The following is a 22288-nucleotide window of genomic DNA, read 5'->3' as shown; positions in this document are numbered from 1 at the left end:
CAGGACTTTTACAAGTCTGTTCCGCTGAGGGACATCGCTCCAGAGGCTACCCGGGGCAAAGCCCACACGGGGTCAGCATGGCCTCAGGTCCCGCAGGGTCACAGAAGGATCGGGGGTGTCTGAATGTCGCAGAGCTTGCGGGTATTAGAACGGGAAAGCCGGCTACAGAGACAGAGCCGACAGTAAGCTCACAGCTCGGGGTGACCTTGAACCAGTCGCAGGCTCGGTGAGCTCGGAGCGCGGCCGGAGGTCAGGCAGACGGGAGTAACTGGGCGCGGTTCTCAGAGCGCGCACTGAGGAGTGCGGCCCTGGGCTCTCGGCTCCGCAGGGCCTGAGACCAGGAGGCCGCCATTTGCATTCCCGTCCTCCAGAACTCTACGGAAAGTGCTCAGGGAACAAAAGCTTCTGAACACAAACCCAAGCGGATTACTCACCCTGGCCCCAGGTAAGGGCGGTGTAATTCCGCCTGGGGCAAAGACACTCGAGAATCACTACAACAGGCCCCTCCCCCAGAAGATCAACAAGAAATCCAGCCAAGACCAAGTTCACCTACCAAGGAGTGCGGTTTCAATACAAAGGAGAGCAGCAGAATTCTAGAGGAGGATAAAGCAAAGCACGGAACTCATGGCTTTTTCCCTGTGATTTTTTTTAGTCATGCAGGTAATTTAATGTTTTTCTTTTTCATTTTTTGTTTTTTTTTTTCTTGCCTTCGGGTAAAATTTTTTTTTAACTGTTACCTTTTTCTTTTTTAACGATTTTTTACTAGTTTATCTAATATATATATTTTTTCTTTTTTATATTTTTCTTAGGTGTTTTCTTTTTTTTTTTAATTCTTTTCTTTTTTTTTTCCTTCTTCCTTTTTGAACCTCTTTTTATCCCCTTTCTCCCCACTCACGATTTTGGATCTCTTCTAATTTGGTTAAAGCATATTTTCCTGGGGTTGTTGCCACCCTTTTCGTATTTTACTTGCCCCTTCATATACTCCTATCTGGACAAAATGACAAGACAGAAAAATTCAACACAAAAAAAAGAACAAGAGGCAGTACTGAAGGCTAGGGACCTAATCAATACAGACATTGGTAATATGTCAGATCTAGAGTTCAGAATGACAATTCTCAAGGTTCTAGCCGGGCTCAAAAAAGGCATGGAAGATATTAGAGAAACCCTCTCGAGAGATATAAAAGCCCTTTCTGGAGAAATAAAAGAACTAAAATCTAACGAAGTTGAAATCAAAAAAGCTATTAATGAGGTGCAATCAAAAATGGAGGCTCTCACTGCTAGGGTAAATGAGGCAGAAGAAGGAATTAGTGATATAGAAGACCAAATGACAGAGAATAAAGAAGCTGAGCAAAAGAGGGACAAACAGCTGCTAGACCATGAGGGGAGAATTCGAGAGATAAGTGACACCATAAGACGAAACAACATTAGAATAATTGGGATTCCAGAAGAAGAAGATAGAGAGAGGGGAGCAGAAGGTATACTAGAGAGAATTATTGGGGAGAATTTCCCCAATATGGCAAAGGGAACGAGCATCAAAATTCAGGAGGTTCAGAGAACGCCCCTCAAAATCAATTAGAATAGGCCCACACCCCGTCACCTAATAGTAAAATTTACAAGTCTCAGTGACAAAGAGAAAATCCTGAAAGCAGCCCGGGAAAATAAGTCTGTAACATACAATGGTAAAAATATTAGATTGGCAGCTGACTTATCCACAGAGACATGGCAGGCCAGAAAGAGCTGGCATGATATTTTCAGAGCACTAAATGAGAAAAACATGCAGCCCAGAATACTATATCCAGCTAGGCTATCATTGAAAATAGAAGGAGAGATTAAAAGCTTCCAGGACAAACAACAACTGAAAGAATTTGCAAACACCAAACCAGCTCTACAGGAAATCTTGAAAGGGGTCCTCTAAGCAAAGAGAGAGCCTACAACTGGTAGATCAGAAAGGAACAGAGACCATATACAGTAACAGTCACCTTACAGGCAATACAATGGCCCTAAATTCATATCTCTCAATAGTTACCCTGAATGTGAATGGGCTAAATGCCCCTGTCAAAAGACACAGGGTATCAGAATGGATAAAAAAACAAAACCCATCTATATGTTGCCTCCACAAAACTCATTTTAAGCCCAAAAACACCTCCAGATTTAAAGTGAGGGGGTGGAAAAGAATTTACCATGCTAATGGACATGAGAAGAAAGCAGGAGTGGCAATCCTTATATCAGATCAATTAGATTTTAAGCCAAAGACTATACTAAGAGATGAGGAAGGACACTATATCATACTCAAAGGGTGTGTTCAACAAGAAGATTTAACAATTTTAAGTATCTATGCCCCCAACGTGGGAGCAGCCAACTATATAAGCCAATTAATAACAAAATCAAAGAAACACATCAACAATAATACAATAGTAGTAGGGGACTTTAACACTCCCCTCACTGAAATGGACAGATCATCCAAGCAAAAGATCAGCAAGGAAATAAAGGCCTTAAACGACACACTGGACCAGATGGACATCACAGATATATTCAGAACATTTCATCCCAAAGCAACAGAATACACATTCTTCTCTAGTGCACATGCAACATTCTCCAGAATAGATGACATCCTCGGTCCTAACTCAGGACTCAACCGGTATCAAAAGATTGGGATCATTCCCTGCATATTTTCAGACCACAATGCTGTAAAGCTAGAACTCAACCACAAAAGGAAGTTTGAAAAGAACCAAAATACATGGAGACTAAACAGCATCCTTCTAAAGAATGAATGGGTCAACCGGGAAATTAAAGAAGAATTGAAAAAATCATGGAAACAAATGATAATGAAAATACAACGGTTCAAAATCTGTGGGACACAACAAAGGCAGTCCTGAGAGGAAAATATATAGCGGTACAAGCCTTTCTCAAGGAACAAGAAAGGTCTCAGGTACACAACCTAAACCTACACCTAAAGGAGCTGGAGAAAGAACAAGAAAGAAACCCTAAGCCCAGCAGGAGAAGAGAAATCATAAAGATAAGAGCAGAAATCAATGAAATAGAAACCAAAAAAACAATAGAACAAATCAACGAAAGTAGGAGCTGGTTCTTTGAAAGAATTAATAAAATTGATAACCCCCTGGCCCGACTTAACAAAAAGAAAAGAGAAATGACCCAAATAAATAAAATCATAAATGAAAGAGGAGAGATCACAACTAACACCAAAGAAATACAAACTATTATAAGAACATACTATGAGCAACTCTATGCCAATAAATTTGACAATCTGGAAGAAATGGATGCATTCCTAGAAACATATAAACTACCACAACTGAACCAGGAAGAAATAGAAAGCCTGAACAGACCCATAACCAGGAAGGAGATTGAAACAGTCATTAAAAATCTCCAAACAAACAAAAGCCCAGGGCCAGACGGCTTCCCGGGGGAATTCTACCAAACATTTAAAGAAGAACTAATTCCTATTCTCCTAAAACTGTTCCAAAAAATAGAAATGGAAGGAAAACTTCCAAACTCATTTTATGAGGCCAGCATCACCTTGATCCCAAAACCAGACAAAGATCCCACCAAAAAAGCGAGCTATAGACCAATATCCTTGATGAACACAGATGCGAAAATACTCAACAACATACTAGCCAATAGGATTCAACAGTACATTAAAAGGATTATTCACCACGACCAAGTGGGATTTATTCCAGGGCTGCAAGGTTGGTTCAACATCCGCAAATCAGTCAATGTGATACAACAACACATCAATAAAAGAAAGAACAAGAACCATATGATACTCTCAATAGATGCTGAAAAAGCATTTGACAAAGTACAACATCCCTTCCTGATCAAAACTCTTCAAAGTGTAGGGATAGAGGGCATATACCTCAATATCATCAAAGCCATCTATGAAAAACCCACCGCAAATATCATTCTCAATGGAGAAAAACTGAAAGCTTTTCCGCTAAGGTCAGGAACACGGCAGGGATGTCCATTATCACCACTGCTATTCAACATAGTACTAGAGGTCCTAGCCTCAGCAATCAGACAACAAAAGGAAATTAAAGGCATCCAAATCGTCAAAGAAGAAGTCAAATTATCACTCTTCGCAGATGATATGATACTATATGTGGAAAACCCAAAAGACTCCACTCCAAAACTGCTAGAACTTATACAGGAATTCAGTAAAGTGTCAGGATATAAAATCAATGCACAGAAATCAGTTGCATTTCTCTACACCAACAGCAAGACAGAAGAAAGGGAAATTAAGGAGTCAATCCCATTTACAATTGCACCCAAAACCATAAGATACCTAGGAATAAACCTAACCAACGAGACACAGAATCTATACTCAGAAAACTATAAAGTACTCATGAAAGAAATTGAGGAAGACACAAAGAAATGGAAAAATGTTCCATGCTCCTGGATTGGAAGAATAAATATTGTGAAAATGTCTATGCTACCTAAAGCAATCTACACATTTAATGCAATTCCTATCAAAGTACCATCCATCTTTTTCAAAGAAATGGAACAAATAATTCTAAAATTTATATGGGACCAGAAAAGACCTCGAATAGCTAAAGGGATATTGAAAAAGAAAGCCAACGTTGGTGGCATCACAATTCCGGACATCAAGCTCTATTACAAAGCTGTCATCATCAAGACAGCATGGTACTGGCACAAAAACAGACCCATAGATCAATGGAACAGAATAGAGAGCCCAGAAATAGACTCTCAACTCTATGGTCAACTAATCTTCGACAAAGCAGGAAAGAATGTCCAATGGAAAAAAGACAGCCTCTTCAATAAATGGTGCTGGGAAAATTGGACAGCCACATGCAGAAAAATGAAATTGGACCATTTCCTTACACCACACACGAAAATAGACTCAAAATGGATGAAGGACCTCAATGTGAGAAAGGAATCCATCAAAATCCTTGAGGAGAACACAGGCTGCAACCTCTTTGACCTCAGCCGCAGCAACATCTTCCTTGGAACAACGCAAAAGGCAAGGGAAGCAAGGGCAAAAATGAACTATTGGGATTTCATCAAGATCAAAAGCTTTTGCACAGCAAAGGAAACAGTTCACAAAATCAAAAGACAACTGACAGAATGGGAGTAGATATTTGCAAACGACATATCAGATAAAGGACTAGTGTCCAGAATCTATAAAGAACTTAGCAAACTCAACACCCAAAGAACAAATAATCCAATCAAGAAATGGGCAGAGGACATGAACAGACATTTCTGCAAAGAAGACATCCAGATGACCAACAGACACATGAAAAAGTGCTCCATATCACTTGGCATAAGGGAAATACAAATCAAAACCACAATGCGATATCACCTCACACCAGTCAGAATGGCTAAAATCAACAAGTCAGGAAATGACAGATGCTGGCGAGGATGCGGAGAAAGGGGAACCCTCCTACACTGTTGGTGGGAATGCAAGCTGGTGCAACCTCTCTGTAAAACAGCATGGAGGTTCCTCAAAATGTTGAAAATAGAGCTGCCCTATGACCCAGCAATTGCACTACTGGGTATTTACCCTAAAGATACAAACGTAGTGATCCAAAGGGGCACGTGCACCCGAATGTTTATAGCAGCAATGTCCACAATAGCCCAACTATGGAAAGAACCTAGATGTCCATCAACAGATGAATGGATCAAGAAGATGTGGTATATATACACAATGGAATACTATGCAGCCATCAAAAGAAATGAAATCTTGCCATTTGCGACAACATGGATGGAACTAAAGCGTATCATGCTTAGCGAAGTAAGTCAAGCGGAGAAAGACAACTATCATATGATCTCCCTGATATGAGGAAGTGGTGATGCAACATGGGGGCTTAAGTGGGTACAAGAAGAATAAATGAAAGAAGATGGGATTGGGAGGGAGACAAACCATAAGTGACTCTTAATCTCATAAATCAAACAGAGGGTTGCTGGGGGGAGGGGTTTGGGAGAAGGGGGTGGGATTATGGACATTGGGGAGGTTATGTGCTTTGGTGAGTGCTGTGAAGTGTGTAAACCTGGTGATTCACAGACCTGTACCCCTGGGGATAAAAATATATGTTTATAAAAAATAAAAAATTATATATAAAAAAAATTAAGGAAGTTAGTGGTATTCTTAAGACAATTTTATAATGCCCTGCCTTATTGGTCTTTTGAATTTTATGACTGCGAGATTCAGGTGAAGCTGTTACAGAGAGCTTGATGGATTATCTCTGTTTCAAATTATTGATTGCTAACTGTATGCTTTACTAATATGTCTAATCATGGAATGTCAAAGATTTTGTTAACAGTTTTTTGTTCAAGAATATTCTTTAAGAAATAACCTTGCTTAAATAGCAAATTGAAACCATTTTAATCCAGAAAAATGTCATGCATCCACCACTCTTGAGTTACTGAATCAGAGCAAACCTTCTCTTGGACAGAGACAATAGAAGTGAAAGGGAATTTAGTGGCTCCTAAGCCTAGCCTTGCCTTTTCTCTTCCTTCCTTCCTTTCTTTCTTTCTTTCTTTCTTTCTTTCTTTCTTTCTTTCTTTCTTTCGAGTTCTGCTTATCCTCTGGTGAAGTTACTATGACAGTCCAGGGTCTGATCCTCTACCTTCTGTGTAAGATGTAATCCTATCAGTATAGTGAATGGTACTTTCGTTCAGAAACAAATTCAAACTCATGTCATATGACTGATACAAAAATATCATAAAGACCATAAAATTCCAACTGACACAGGAATTATCCACATCTTTATGACAAGTTCAATATATTTCCATAAGGAGACCCACCAAAAATTGAAAGTATAGTGCTGCTGAATAAATGTGGAATCAAAGAAAAGCTAGTTAAAGCAACTTCTAACAAAGACATTTTGATGTCTCCATCTTTACAACAGGAATTGTCTTGCCAAAAATATCTGAGGTTCATTGGCTAAAGCCTGACCATGCTTTAGATATATATTTTTTAGATATTTATTTATTTATTTGATAGAGATCACAAGTAGGCAGAGAGGCAGGCAGAGAGAGAGGGGGAAGCAGGCTCCCTGCCGAGCAGTGAGCCCGATGTGGGGCTCGATCCCAGGACCCTGAGATCATGACCTGAGCTGAAGGCAGAGGCTTAAACCACTGAGCCATCCAGGCGCCCCAGCTTTTTCCATGTTTCAACAGCTAACTGATCAATCCACCCACCTGAAGGGCTTCATGTAGACTAAATCTATTCTAGACAATTAAATTCAAGCTTTATTGGAAAGCCTGAGTCATTCTCTTTCTTGAAAGTGAACTGGTATATCTGCTTGTCAATATACACTGCTACTAAAGTTTATATTATTAGAGCATTTGATCACTTTTAAATGCTTGGAGAATTGAAAAAAATTCATCTTACAAATATTTATTGAGTACCTCCTCTGTGACAACTACTACTGTATTTACAGAGTAGCACTGACAACACCAATCATAATAACAAATGCTCCTAGAAGTCTGGGAGAAACCCAGAAGCAAATCCTTTTTAAAGATATCCCATTCAGAAAAGACTACTACTCCAAAAATAGGTAAAAAAGAAAAATTCTTATCTGAAAAGAAAAAAAAATAACTACTTATTTGCTACATTTTTCTGTAGGTAACTCATTATTTGGCACCCTATTTAGTTCTGCTGCATTCATGTTAAATTAAAATTTGCTCATATGGTGCCTGGGTGGCTCCGCAGGTTAAGCTATGCCTCTGCCTTCAGGCCAGGTCATGATCTCAGGGTCCTGGGATCGAGCCCTGCATCGGGCTCTGCTCAGCGGGGACCCTGCTTCCCCCTCTCTCTGACTGCTGCTCTGCCTGCTTGTGATATCTCTATCTCTCTCTCAAATAAATAAAAAAATAAATAAAATCTTTTTTAAAAATTAAAATTTGCTCTTAGAACTCTAATATACCTGCAGCTGCCATTGCTACTACTAAAACATGAAATTGGGTTGTTGTTTTTCTTTTTAATATGTAAGTCATCTCTGCCTTAATCCCATTATCACAGGCAAGCTCCAAACACTCTTTTCTCCTACTCATTTTTAGGTTGTCAAACTTAAGATCAGTTATACATCCAATACAAGTAAAGTATCCTGTTAAAAATGCAATCTTAACACTTGCCTGCACAGTACTGCCTTCTCCTCTATTACTTCAAGTTAAACACAAAAGCAAAACTAAGAGTTTTCTATTAAAGTCTGATCAAAGACAAGGATCCCCAGTAGGAAAGAAAATCTATTCTCTCAAAAGAGGAATAGAACTAGAGGAAAAAGAAACAGCAGAGGAAGTGAGCTATCAGTGAAAAAATTCAGAAAGCTATTACTATGAACTAAAAGCTGCCAAGAACTTCTCCAAAGAAGTTGTAATATTTTTCACTTTTACCAACATGGATTAGAGTTCCAATTGCTATATATCCTTGCCAACGCATTATTACCCCTTGAAGTTTTAGCTATCCCAGTAAAATTTGAAACAGGGCCTCGTTATCTTTTAATTTCCATTTCTCCAAAGATTTATTTTGGATATATTTTAATATATTTACTTATCATTTAAGTATTTTCTTTTGTAAAGTTTCTGTTCAAAATTTTTTTTGTCTTTTCTTTATGGGGTTGTCCTCTTGTGAATTTTTAAAAATCATCTTTATATTGCATTGAGTTCAAGTCCTTTGGATATATGCATTGTGAGTACTTCTTCCAAATTTGCTGTGTTTTTGTTTTTTAATTTTACTAATGGTGTCTTTCAAACAACAGAAGTTTTTAATGCTGATCAAGTCCAGCTTGTGAATTTTTTCTTACCCGGTTAACTACTTATGTACTAAGAAATCTCTGACTCGGGACGCCTGGGTGGCTCAGTTGGTTAAGCAGCTGCCTTCGGCTCAGGTCATGATCCCAGCGTCCTGGGATCGAGTCCCACATCAGGCTCCTTGCTCGGCGGGGAGCCTGCTTCTCCCTCTGCCTCTGCCTGCCATTCTGTCTGCCTGTGCTCGCTCTCTCCCCTCTCTCTGATAAATAAATAAAATCTTAAAAAAAAAAAAAGAAAGAAAGAAATCTCTGACAAAACCAAAGGTCACAAAGATTTTCTTCTCTGTTTTTATCTATTTGTTTTATAGTTTTACATGTTACTATTATACTTCTATCTACAATATCCATTTGTATGTAATATGAGATTGTTTTGTATTATCAGAAGTAATTGTCTTCATACTGATATTCAGTTGTTCCAACACCATTTGTTAATATGAGTATCCTGTCCCCAGTGAATTCTCTATCATCTTTTCTAACAACCTATGTCTGAGTTTTCCTGTAATCTCTCTTCTGTTCCATTAACCTAAATATATATACCTTTTTTTCTTTCAGTAATTATATCATATGACCCAGCAATTCTTTTCATGGACATTTAACCAAAAGACATAAAAATATATGTCCACAAAAGTCTTGGCCATGAATGCTCACAGCAGCTTTGTTCATAATAGACCTAAATTTACAATAACCCAAATGCCCATCACACGTGAGTGGATAAATAAATTATATAGTAACCATATGGTGGAATACTATTCAGTAATGAAAAGAAAAAAGTCATTACTGATATAAGCAACAACCAAGGTAATTATGCAAAGACTAAGAAACCCAACCAAAAAAAGTACATACTCTATAACTGCATTTATATAAAATAATAACACAGTCAAAACTTAACTACAGTGAAGAATTAGAAACTTCCCAGAATCAAGGCTGGGGGACTGACTATAGGAAAACTTTTATGGCACTATAAATGTTCTAAATCGTGACTGTGGCGATGTTTACATGGATGTATATACATGTCAAAACTCCCTGAACTGTACACTTAAAGTGAATATACTTTACTGTAAATAAATTATACCTCAATAAAGTTGATTTTGAAAGTAATCTGATTACAACTACCAACATGTAAAATGCAACCCATGTCAAAATATCTCAAATGTATTTTGCTTAATACCAGAGATAGAAATACAACAAGTATATCCCTTTCAGGAATGAGAACTTTTTAGAATGAAAAGCAAAATGACATTCAGAAAATCACTGTCCAGGGTGCCTGGGTGGCTCACTCATTAAGCATCTGCCTTGGGCTCAGGTCATGATCCCAGGGTCCTGGAACTGAGAGCCCTGCATCAGGCTCCCTGCTCAGCAGGAAGCCTGCTTCTCCCTCTCCCACTCCCCCTGCTTGTGTTCCCTCTCTTTCTGTGTCTTTCAATAAATAAATAATTCTTCAAAAAAAAAAAAAAGCACTGCCCTATAGAACTTTCCTCAGTGATGGAAATGTTCTGTATCTATGCTGTCCAGCACAGAAGCCACTTTTCAAGGAAATTAATATATTGCTGTTAAGGTATAGTAACAGAATTTCTGAGGCCTATAAAGAAAGTTTATCTTGCAACCCAGATACCTCCCCCCTACCTTTATTGGAACAAGGTTATTAATTTGGTATAAGTGTGTAGAGCAGCTAGATTGAGTTTTGCATTTGTTTAATGTAATCTTGCATTCCTCACAATTGAACATTGTGTTTTATTTTGCCTGTAGAGTGCTCCACTTTATATAGCAAGGATATGTAAACCTACATAGACTATATTTCATAAAAAATACTATAAGATCAAATTTAAAATTGCTTTATAATCACTGACTTTCTTAATTGGTGTATTTAGTCCATTTACATTTAGTATAATTATTGAAATGTTTTGTTTACCATTTTTCTGTTTTTGTTTAGTTGTTCAATACTCCTTTGTTCATTCATTCATTCTTATTCTCTTTCATTCCTCTTTTCCTGTACTCATAGGGATTAATGGAATAATTTTAGGTATTCCATTTTAATTCTGTTGACTTTCTAGCTATATATATATATTTTTTTTTTTTTAGAGGTTGTGCAATAAGGATTAGAAAACACACTTTTTAGTTTGTTTTAGTCCTCTTAGAGTTGATATTGTGAGCATTAAATGTAAGAACCTTATAAAAGAAGAATTTATGTCTACCTATGTATTACATCCCAGAATACAGTGTTACTTTATTTGCTTTATACACTTGTGTTTCAGAGAAAGGGAAGGAAAAAATGTTCTTTTACCTTTATTCCCATTATTCCCTTCAGCCTGAGGGGCAGGTCTGATGGCAACAAATTTTCTCTAGTTTTTTTTTTATCTTTTTTTTTTTTAAGATTTATTTATTTATTTGAGAGAGAGCATGGGGGGAGAGGCAAAGGGAGAAGGAGAGAGAATCTTCAGACAGACTCTGCATTGAGTGCAGAGCCCGAAGTGGGGCTTTATCTCAGGACCCTGAGATCATGACCTGAGCTGAAACCAAGAGTTGGATGCTTAACCCATTGAGCCACTCAAGTCCCATTGTCTTTCACCTGTCCTTCTGAGACTCCAGTAATACAGGTGATAAACTACTTTGTATTGTTACACAGGTCACTGACGAGCTGTTCATTTTTTCAATTTCTTGTTTCTGTTCTTCAGATTAGATAATTACTACTAATTTGTTGTCAGATTCATATTATTGTGTTCCAGCTAATATTTATGCATATCAAACTGCCTCTACACATATTTATTATCTAAAGCATTTACTTACTTTATCTGCAAGTGCAAATTCAGTGGGTTAGGAATTCAGAATAGGCATGGTGGAATGACTTGTTTTAGCTCCAAAATATCTGGAGTCTGGGACTCCCTGACTAGAAATGAGTTGGCAAATTGTGGCCAAATCATCTACAGGTGTTTTCACTCACATGTCTGGTAAATGCTGGCTGTTATCTGGATCTTCAGCCTGGCTATTGGCCAGCACCCCTCTACTTGGCCTTTCCAAGTGGTCTCTCCACGTGGGTTAGTTCATGCTTCATCATATTGTGTTAACTTCCTGCCAAGAGTGAAAATCCAGAGTCCAAGGTGGAAGTGCTTGACATTTTTATTATCTAGTCTTAGGAATCACATAATACCACTTCTGCTATATTCTCTTGATTCAGGTTGTTACAAAGGTGTGCCCAAGTTCTAGGGGGAGGAACAATAGACTTTACCAGTTGATGGAAGAAGTGTTAAAGTTAGGTTGAAAAGAGAGCTATGTGAGATGGATGATGCAGTCCTTCTTGAAAAATGCAGTCTGCCACAGCTTTCTTCTGCAGTCTCCAGTCTTCTTTTAAGAGTAGACTTTTCTTTCCAGATACTGAACTTTTGAGGCCTAGAATTTCTGTCTTTTATAGTTTCTGTTTCTTTGTTGAGAGTTTTCATTCTTTCACTTATTGTAGTTATCTTCCTTTGTATTCATGTATGTATTTATAATAGCTGTTTGAAGTCCATATCTGCTAATTCCAACACCTGGTTCATCTTGGAATTAATTTCTATTGACTGCTTTTTTCTCTTGGTCATGGGTCTTATTTTTCTGCTTTGCATGTCTAATAAATTTTAATTGTTTAATGTCGTGATTGATATGTTGTATGTTGTGAAAGGTAATGTTGTAGGGAATCTGGATTGTTACTTTCTTTAAGGGTATTGAGTTTCATTTTGGCAGGCGTTTCTTCTGGTATGGTTAGGCTTGGTTTTCTTTGTTAAGGCAGGCTTCTTTCAGGTTTGTACTTTGTCTTAGGGCATGGTCCTCAATTCTAAGGTGTGGCCTTTCTGGGGGCTCAGCTGAATACCTCTTATGCTTCAATGAAGTCTCTCCATTCTGGCTGGGCCAGAACTCCTCCTCCTGGCTGTGCTATCTCTGGTGTCATCTCTATTATGCTTTCAGATCCTGCAGATATGCAGCCCTACTCTTGGCCAAGGACCAAAGGTGAATTTCCACACAGACTTCTGAGGTTCTCCTATTCAATCCCTTTTATCTGCCTTTTTGTTCTACAAACTTCAGCAGTCTTAGCACCCCCAAACTCAATCTCTGCCTTTTACCTCAGTGAGACCTTTGTTGCATCTGTTCTGTTTCACCCCTGTGTCAGAAGAGAGCCTTCACACTGAAAGTGAGGTAGTCATGGGAGTTACCTCATGTTCCTTTTTTCTGAAGGACTGTAAGCCTGTGCTGCCTTTTGTTTAGTGCCCAAAATGGTTGCCCAGTTTTAGATTTGCTTCTAGTCAGAGGATAATTCCTGTACCAGATACTCTATAATGGTTGAAAGTATATACATGCTACTGTAAGAAAACTTGCAATAGATGACCCCTTTGTATTGAAAACCAATATAAAATGATTTTAAGCACAAATTTATTTAAGGCCTGAAATTTTTACTACTGTAAAATAATTTATAATGTTCAAATTTTGCTTTTTATTGAATTTTACCCATAAATTTGTATTGATTTTTTTCCAGAAATAGCAAATGCAGTGAAAATTTTAATATCATTCTCTCTTCCTGACTGATGTTAGACATTGCTAATCATTAATGATATTCTTCCCCAGTCTCCAACCTGGATGTTGTTTTAATAGCCTTAATATTGCACACTGGTAAGCAAGCCACCACCAGCTTGATGCTTATTTACCATTTTAGTGTTTATTTCCATTTTACTAGCCCAATCAGTATTATTTTGTGGGATATATAGTTTTTATGAAAGATTTCCCTAGTAAATTGTTTACTTCTCTAGAACTGAAGAACTGAAGTGATTTTTTTTAAAAAAATCATGTTAAAAGGAATCATTAAGGCTATTTATTAAGTTCTCAGTACTTCCTGAGTGAAATGTAAGAAAATATAAGCTTGTGAAGCAGACATTCTTAGCACTTGTGTCTCTGATAAATAATACTTGAAATTTAAAAGAGAATAAAAAGCTGGTTTTGAATATAAGTTATAGATACCAGCTAAAATAACACAGGAAGTGTCTTGCTGAAATTAAAGGTTGAGCTTTCTATTGCTGTGCCTCTAGGAGGGATTTAAAGGTCAGTGACCAGCATTTTGACAAATTGTGTTTCGTTAATCATTGTTTTTCACTGAGATCAGATTTGCAATTTTGTGGTAGTGTATGCTAATAATTTTTTTTAAGATTTTAATTATTATTATTGGACAGAGAGAGAGACCACAAGTAGGCAGAGAGGCAGGCAGAGAGAGAGGGGGAAGCAGGCTTCCGACTGAGCAGAGAGCCCGATGCCCAGGACCCTGAGATCATTACCTGGGCTGAAGGCAGAGGCTTATTAACCCACTGAGCCACCCAGGTGCCCCTGCTAATAATTTTTTAAAAAATGTCCTCAAGACAGGCTTCGTATGAATGAAGATACCACTTAAAAAAGCTTCATGAGTCTTTTTTTTTTCCAAGATTTTATTTATTTATTTGACAGACAGAGATCACAAGTAGGCAGAGAGAGAGAGAGAGAGAGAGAGGAGGAAGCAAGGTTCCCGCAGAGCAGAGAGCCCTATGTGGGGCTCAGTCCCAGAATTCTGGGATCATGACCCGAGCTGAAGGCAAAGGCTTTAACCCACTGAGCCACCCAGGCACCCAATCATGAATCTTTATAAACAGGAATTGCATGAATCTCATTAAAACCATATCTGGGGGCACATGGGTGGCTCAGTCAGTTAAGCATCTGCCTTTGACTTCTGGGATTGAGCCCTGCATTGGACTTCCTGCTCAGAGGAGAGCCCTCCTTTTCCCTCTCCTCCTCCTCTGCTTGTGCTGTCAAATAAATAAATAAAAGTTTAAAATATCCCCAAAAAACCCAAACTGTTTCTCAAGGAGGACTGTTATCATGTTAAAAAAAACCCAGGTTTCCATTTTTTTCTAATTCAAAAATAGTATATGAAAATATTTATTTTATGTAAACTAAAATATACTGTTCAAAAACAGTTGGATTTCTAAGCTCATCAGACTGACTTTCTGGAGGTAAAATAATTAATATATAACTTCGTCAATTTATACTCTTTTGGAAAATACAGTAGGACACTTTTTTTTTTTTCCATTGGAAAGTAGTATATGCTTATGTTTTAACAGTTGCGGAAGTGTTGAAAGTGAATAGTGAAAACCTCCATCTCTCCCTGAAAACTTGTGATAACTGCTATGACTGTTTTGGTATTTCAGACACACTTAAGTGTGTGCAGGGCAGCCACATGTGAATCATGTTCCTTGGATTTGGGCTATAAGGTGAGTGTTTCCTTATTTATACAATATTGGTTTATATATTTGGATTCAAAACTTAACAGTCCCAGACCCAAAATGTACTAAAAGTGAATTTTTAGTCCCCGAAAATACATTTTTCACTGCTCACATTTAAATTTTAGCTTTCTTGGAGAAAATTGTATTTTGCAGATCATTCTTGCTTACTCATTTTCTCTCAAAAACAAACAAACAAACAAAAAACCCTTGGAGGAAAAGATACGGCAGATAGCAATGAGTTATGTTTTCTGAATTTTATAGTCACTGTCCTTCAAATAATTTGTTTTTGTTTGGGTTATCCCAGTTATCCTTAGCATTTATCTAAATTTCTAAATTTCTGACCATATTAAAATGCAAACTGAGAAAAAGCTGTAGAAGTATAAAGCTTCTGGAAGAAAGCATAGAGAATATCTTTGTGAACTCTAGGGGCAGGGAAAGAGTTCTCAGAAAGGATACAAAGTTGTAAACAAAAGAAATATTTGATATATTGGATTTTTATCAGAATTTTATTTTCCTTTTTTAAGATTCTATGTACTTATTGTTTGAGAGAGAGACTGAAAGAAAAGTGGAATGGGGGTGCAGAGAGAAAAGCAGACTTGAGCAGGGAGCCCAACATGGGACTTGCTCCCAGGACAGACACTTAGCCAACTGAGCCACCCAGGTGCCTTTTATCGGAATTTTAAATTGTTGATTATCAAAACACAATATTAAGGAAAAGAAAAGGCAAGTCCTAGATAAGGAGTAAATATTTATGTCAATACATATATGTGATAAAAGACTTTTACCCAGAATATATAAAACATCTATAAATCAATAATAAAAAGCCAGTTAATTCAATGGGGCAGGGGGGTGGTGGCTGGGGAATGAGCCAATGAGTTGAACAGACATTTTCAAAGAAGAAAATATAAAAATAGCTAATAAATAAATGGAAATATGCTTAATATCATTAGTCATCAGGAAAAGGAAGTTGAAAAACCACAGTAATGTACCACTTTGTACCTGTTGGGAAAGCTGTGATTAAAACTGACAGCACCAAATGTTGATGGGACTGTGGAGCAAATGGAACTCTTAAAATGCAGATAAGATTGTAAAATTGTATAACTGTTTTTGGAAAACTGTTTAGTAGTTTCTTATAAAGTTAAACATACACCTGCCCTATCTACCTTATGACCCAGCAACTCTACTTCTTAGTTATTACTTATTTACTCAAGGGAAATAAAAGTATGTGTCTCCAAAATTCTTGCACAAGAATATGTACTTATTCATAATAAACCCAAACTGTAAACATCCTAAATATCCGTCAAAGGAGGATGGGTAAACAGATGATGGTGTAGTCATGCAGTGGAATCATTTTCCGAATAAAAGGAATCAACTATTGATGCATGTAACATGGATAAATCTGTACAACAGTAGATTAAATGAAAGAAGCCATTTACAAAAGACTGCATCTTATATGGTCATATTTATATGAAGTTCAGGAATAAGGACAAATCTGTGGTAATATTAGCTGCCTGGGAGCTTAGTGGGGTTTGACTGCAAATAGGCATAAGGAGTTTTCTGGAATGGTGGAATATTCTGTATTTTGATTGAGTTGGTTGTACACCTATGATCTCTTTCACTGTATGTAAATTTTATCTCATTGTGAACTGAAAATCCAAAAGTACAAATTGAGAAATGTTTAGGAATTGGGAAGATAAAGAGGGTACGAGAGACAAGAGTAGAAGGGTGTGTAGCACCACTTTTTTCTGTAGTATAATCATATTTTTGAGTAGAAGTCATCTTAGCAGAATCACTGCTTCCTTGGTTAGTTGAAGAAGTAGGCTAAACTGAAGAATCCTAAAAAGTGACCCATACCTTAAATATTTAAAGAAAAGTACACCTGAAACATTAGGATGAAATTGTTCTCTGTGGTTTATTAACAACCACCACCAGAACCACAAAGTAGTAATTTTCCTTTGTTTCCCTTTGCCCCTTGGCAAGAGTTCTTAGTCTTTTTTTATGCCGTGTACCTTTTTGGCAGTCTGGTGGAGCTTATGGACCGATTCTTAGCACTTCTTAGAGTGATTTTAAATTAGGATTACAAATATACCTGTTAAATTAATATTAGTCATTTGTTCTTGTTTTTGTTTTGCAGAAGAAAAAAGGTTAGAGATAATTGCAACCAGAGACTAGAACAACAGTAGAGAAAATCAATGATCCTCTTTACTTTTCCTTCATTAATAGAATACCACTTGTTTGCTGTGTATATGTTTTCCCAGAATGCTGATGGTAATTCTAGCTTCCCTTGTGGCTAGATTTGATAATGTGATAACTTATCTGTTGTTCTTAAGTAGAAATGATGAGTTCTTAAAGGAGGGGCCTATCCTTCTTTCCATTCTCCAGTCTGCTTATACAAATATGATGGTGCACCATCATAGACCTTGCACTGCCCATCGTGTTGGCTGAGCATATGATGGAAGGGTCCTGGGTCCAGTCCTGTATGAAACAAATCTACCCAACCAGCTGTACACTACTGATCCGGGAATTTATGTGGGAGAGTAGTGTATTCGGTGTAATTAGTAGCATATTTGTTTATGAGCCCCTCCTCCCTCCACCTTCTTCTATTTCTCACAGCTAAACCTTATTCTCACTGATACAGTTACTCTAGTATTACTTTTGATGGCAGGGATAATAATTCATAAATAATTTTATCTCAGGGAAATAAGCACAGTTTCAGGTACTTAATTCACGTTTTCTCAATACATTTAAATAAAAGATAATCTTGATAGGAGTGGGTATCAAGGAATGAAAACATGAAAGCATACCATTAAAAAAAATAGTAGGGACCCAGAACCCTTAATGAAACATGGTCATGCAAGGAAAGAGCCTAGTCTGGAAACTGCTGAGTGGTTTATGGAATGAGGGCCTGACTCTGCAGAAATTAAGAGGAACCCATCTTATCATACTAAGTCCAGTAGAGAAGGTTTTGCTGGTATAGGAGAAAGTCATTGTTCTGTTCGTTTTGATTATAATAGTTCAGAAAATACTAAGAAACCAAATATGTGCTAGAATACTATAGTTAACACATTATATAAAATTTATAGTCTAATAACCTAATTCTTAAGTGTTGATAATAAGTAGTATTTTACCATTTGCAACTGTTTTAGTATGACATACAAATACAAATATATCATTTCAATTAGTGACAAAGTTATGAGTAATTATTGTGTGGCATGATATTTCACATCCAAATGTATGAACTCTCTTTCCTCTCTACCCAACCACACACATTTTCAGCCCTCTTTGTAGTAGCTAAATTTGTAATTTTGGTTATATCAATTTTGGGTTTTATGTGATTATGACTAGATAAATGCAGTTTACCGTTAAGTACTATAACTGTTTTTTCCTGAGCATTTTATTTTCCCTGGAGGTAAAATTCTCTCTGTCTCTCTCTCTCTCTGTCCCTCTCAAATTCTTTAGTCTCTGTGTTTTTTTTAACTTCAGTTTATCCCTAAACTATATAAATCTCTTAACATGTTCAAGCCCATTGGGCATTAAATTGATTTTATCTTCTTTAGGAGCCTTCTGATCTACCGTGAGTTGGGTCAGTTGTTCCCTAGGTTTGCCTTATAGCTGTCTACTTCAGATGTTTCTTCACCATCATTCTGAGGATTCCCTTTTGCCCTTCTCATGAGTTGGATTCTTCAGTTCCTGGAATTGTCCTCTTTCTTGGTTTCCCACCTTGTTTTGGTGGAACACATCTTCTAGTAACTTCCTGAGAGAGAAAATGTGGACAGCAAAATTATTTGAGATTTCTCTTGTTTAAAAAATGCCTTTACTATATATTCACACTTGATTTAATGTCTCTTTTGGTATGGTATTCTAGGCTGTAAATAGTCAGAAGGTTTTTTCCTGGAAGTTGTTTTCTAGCTGCTAGTGTTGCCATTAAAAAGGGTGGTGTAATTCTGATTCCAGATACTTTTTATGAAACCTCTTTCCTCTTGGGCAGCTTATAGGATCCTACGTTCATCTTTTCAGTATTCAGAAATTTCACTGAGCTATATATGCTGTATTTGGGTCTATTTTCATCACTTTTGCTGAATTCTCATTGTATCCTTTGACTTAGGAAACTCCTGTCCTTCAGTTTGGGGTATTATTCTCGAATTATTATCTTGGATTTTTTCTCCTTGTGTTTTCTGTTCTTTTCTCTAGAACTTATAAGTTGAAACTCCTCGACTTTAAATCTTCTCATTTGTTTTCCATTTGTTTTTATTTTTATTCTGTTTATCCTGCTGTTTCCTCAGCTTATACTTTTCTAAACTCTCTCGCCTATTATCTACCTCCTAACAGTAAACAAATGTATATACATGAAGTACATACATGTGGTAAAAACACATGGCAAGTGCTTTTATTGGCTGTAATTGTTGCTCTTGTTTAGTTTTGTAATTGTTTGGAGGGAGAAGTCTTTGGTTTTGATTCTTTGGCTTATTAGCTGTATGACTTTGGGCAAGTTTTATAATTTTTTTGACTCCTATTTTCCTTGTTTGTAAAATGTGAGTAAGTTCTATCTCTCAGATGTTTGTGAGCATCAACTGAGATTATATATATGAAAATACTTAATAAACTTTGTATGGAGTTAATAGTTACTACTTGCATCTTTCAGATATGGAAAGTTTCTTTGAAAGAAAATGATGGCTGAATTTTCATGTTATTTTTAAGATTACTTGATTACACATGTCTATTTTTCTCACATCTAAATGAGCTAGATGAACTTAAGCTAAGTGCTAATGCTGCCTTTTAAATAACTTACTTAATACTCAACCTCATAATGTTAGGCTGAAGAGAGATGAAAATATTTATTCTGTGAAAAGCTCTGGCTTTACTTCAGACTGTATAAATCTGTGTAATGTAATAGTTATTTAAGAATGACATGATTATTAATTTAAACCCATGAAGGGAATATTTATTGGAATTTGTTTGTTTATTTTTCTTAAATGGTACTTGAGATTAGGAAAAATGGAATCTTTTAGGTTTTATCAATAGTATAAATGTAATTTCAAATGTTAGCTCATTTTTGTTAATGGTGGCTTTTTGTTTGTTTGTTTTGTTTTAAGGTTTTTGGATTCAAAGCATAAAAAACCATTAGAAGATATACAATCTGTAAGTATGTTTTTTATTTGTATGCTTGCAAATATCTTCTAAAATAACTATTAAGTGAAAGTTATTTCCTTGTTAGAATCAGGTAGAGTTAATGATATATTTTAACAGAATTGTGTTCCTAATACAATTAGTCCATGACGTTTGATTAAGAGCATTGTTAGGTCATTCAGAAAGCATAGTGATGAGGTCAAAACAATGTTGGCACACATTTACTTTACTTGATCTGGTTTAAATGACTTGGCATCTAGCCCATCTTTGAGCCAGTAGCCTTGTGGTGACTTGAAGTGTAATTCACAGCAGAGCTTTTCTGTTAAAGCTTTATTAACCTCTTCCATGGATGTGTGCTTCAGAGTGGGTGTGCTTCTATTTATTCTGGTCTTTAGGTCATTCAATTGAAACAGCTTTTAGGGTATTCTCCAACTGTATATAACATAAATAAGTTACCTAAAATTGTTGAGTTGGGTGGTTTCTGTTGTTTGGGGCAGGGATGTAAGGCTTGCGCTCTTGGTACAGCTGGTTTATCTTATCTTTAACCTTTTGTTTTTCTTTTTGACTTTGTCAGTAGGGATGTGAAAAGGAAAAAAGAACAAAAGAAAAATGGGAAGAAAATATTTTGTCATTTTTGCCCTTGAAGACTATTATTCCTTCCCAAAATACTGACCCATTTTCTACCTTTTAAAAAATGGTATATGAAATGTGTTATTTTTCTCCTTGGTTTTTATTTTTCCTCTGTGATGTCTATAAATTATGCAACAGAAAAAATTTTAATCTGTAGTTACATTTCCTGATTGTCACAGTTTCTGTAGAATTTATTTCTCAAAAGTAAGAGCAAGATTTTTTTCTGCCTTTGATGGGCATTTAAATCGTCACCAGAAAGGATGAGAGATTCTGTGTGCTTTGTTGGCTTATAGGATGTTGCTTTTCTATCTTTAATTTAGTGATCTATCTTGAATTGAGCAATAAGACCTCAGAAGACTTACGAGTAAAGTAGACACCATTATTGTTTCTTCTAGTGAGTTTTCATTAATTTCCTCAGATTCACAATGAAGCAAACATTTATGCTGATTTTGCCACATATTAGACCTTGTAAAACTTGCTGGCGGTACAGAGGCGAATAAGATACCATTTCAGTCTTTGGTAGTTTTTATAATCTCAGGTGATAAGTAGACATAGTATTGCAGAAGAGGTAACTTGTATACAACAGAGCTGTGTGGAGAACAGTGGAAATAGGACTTGTATCCTCTAGGCAAGTTTTCATAAAGAAGGGCATTTTTGAGCTGGGGTGAAGGAATCCGCTGAGGCTCTCCTGGAGACCTCCAGGTGGGGCGTATGGCATTACGGGCAGAGGTTGGCATGGAAGAAGGCGGTTGGCATGGAAGAAGGTGGTTGGCATGGTGGGGTTTAGAGTATGGCAGATAATCCATTATGGTCAGATTCGGGGGTAGGGTATGGAGGGTGTGGGGTGACAGGTAACAAGGTGAAAGAAAGGTGCTGCAGAGACTTGGCGTGTAGGTGGGCCCCAGCTTACACATGATCTGTGCATAGATCTTGCTCTTGTCCTGATTAACCTCCTGTAACAACAAGCCTTGTTGCAGATGCCAGAATGCTTCAGTGGAGGAAAATAAAAACCTTTATAAAAAAGCTTTATACTTTTGAATAACTAGATTCAGAAGCTGAGTTTAAAAAAAAAAGAAAAGAAAAGAAAAGAAAGCACAGAACAAGAAGTGTCAAGCTGCAGTCTATTAGGTGAGTCAGTGCAGGTTTAGACACTTAAGATTAGGCATTTAGAGTCCCAGAAGGAAGGTAGAAAGATACCAAAGATACCAAAAACAGATTCTGCCTTTTTCAAAATTTTATTCAAGATTATCATTATATCCAAAGAAAAGGAAGGAAATTCTTTTCATTCCTGTATTCAGTGGCTTCCTGCTTCCAAAAGTTAGGACCTAGGCTTGCACTGTCAGTACTGTGGCTCACTTAACATTATTATGGCTATAGGTGGCATGGGGAGCTAGTCTGGGAACATGGCTGCCCTTTTACTTTTGTGTTTCTAAACACAGGATCCCAGAGTTAATGAACCATCTCTTTGTTAATTGAGTG

The 22288-nt window shown here is 36.9% G+C and overlaps 1 pseudogene; it reads left to right on the top strand.

Annotated features, from left to right (window-relative positions):
• The window catches only part of LOC131829041 (phosphatidylinositol 3,4,5-trisphosphate 3-phosphatase and dual-specificity protein phosphatase PTEN-like), a 66572-nt pseudogene that overhangs the window by 12937 nt on the left and 31347 nt on the right, over positions 1 to 22288 (top strand).

The sequence above is a fragment of the Mustela lutreola genome, chromosome 4 (assembly GCF_030435805.1).
Source record: "Mustela lutreola isolate mMusLut2 chromosome 4, mMusLut2.pri, whole genome shotgun sequence".
Taxonomy (NCBI): domain Eukaryota; kingdom Metazoa; phylum Chordata; class Mammalia; order Carnivora; family Mustelidae; genus Mustela; species Mustela lutreola.
The sequence above is the reverse complement of the archived record's forward strand: the minus strand, read 5'-3'. Positions and strand labels throughout refer to the sequence as shown.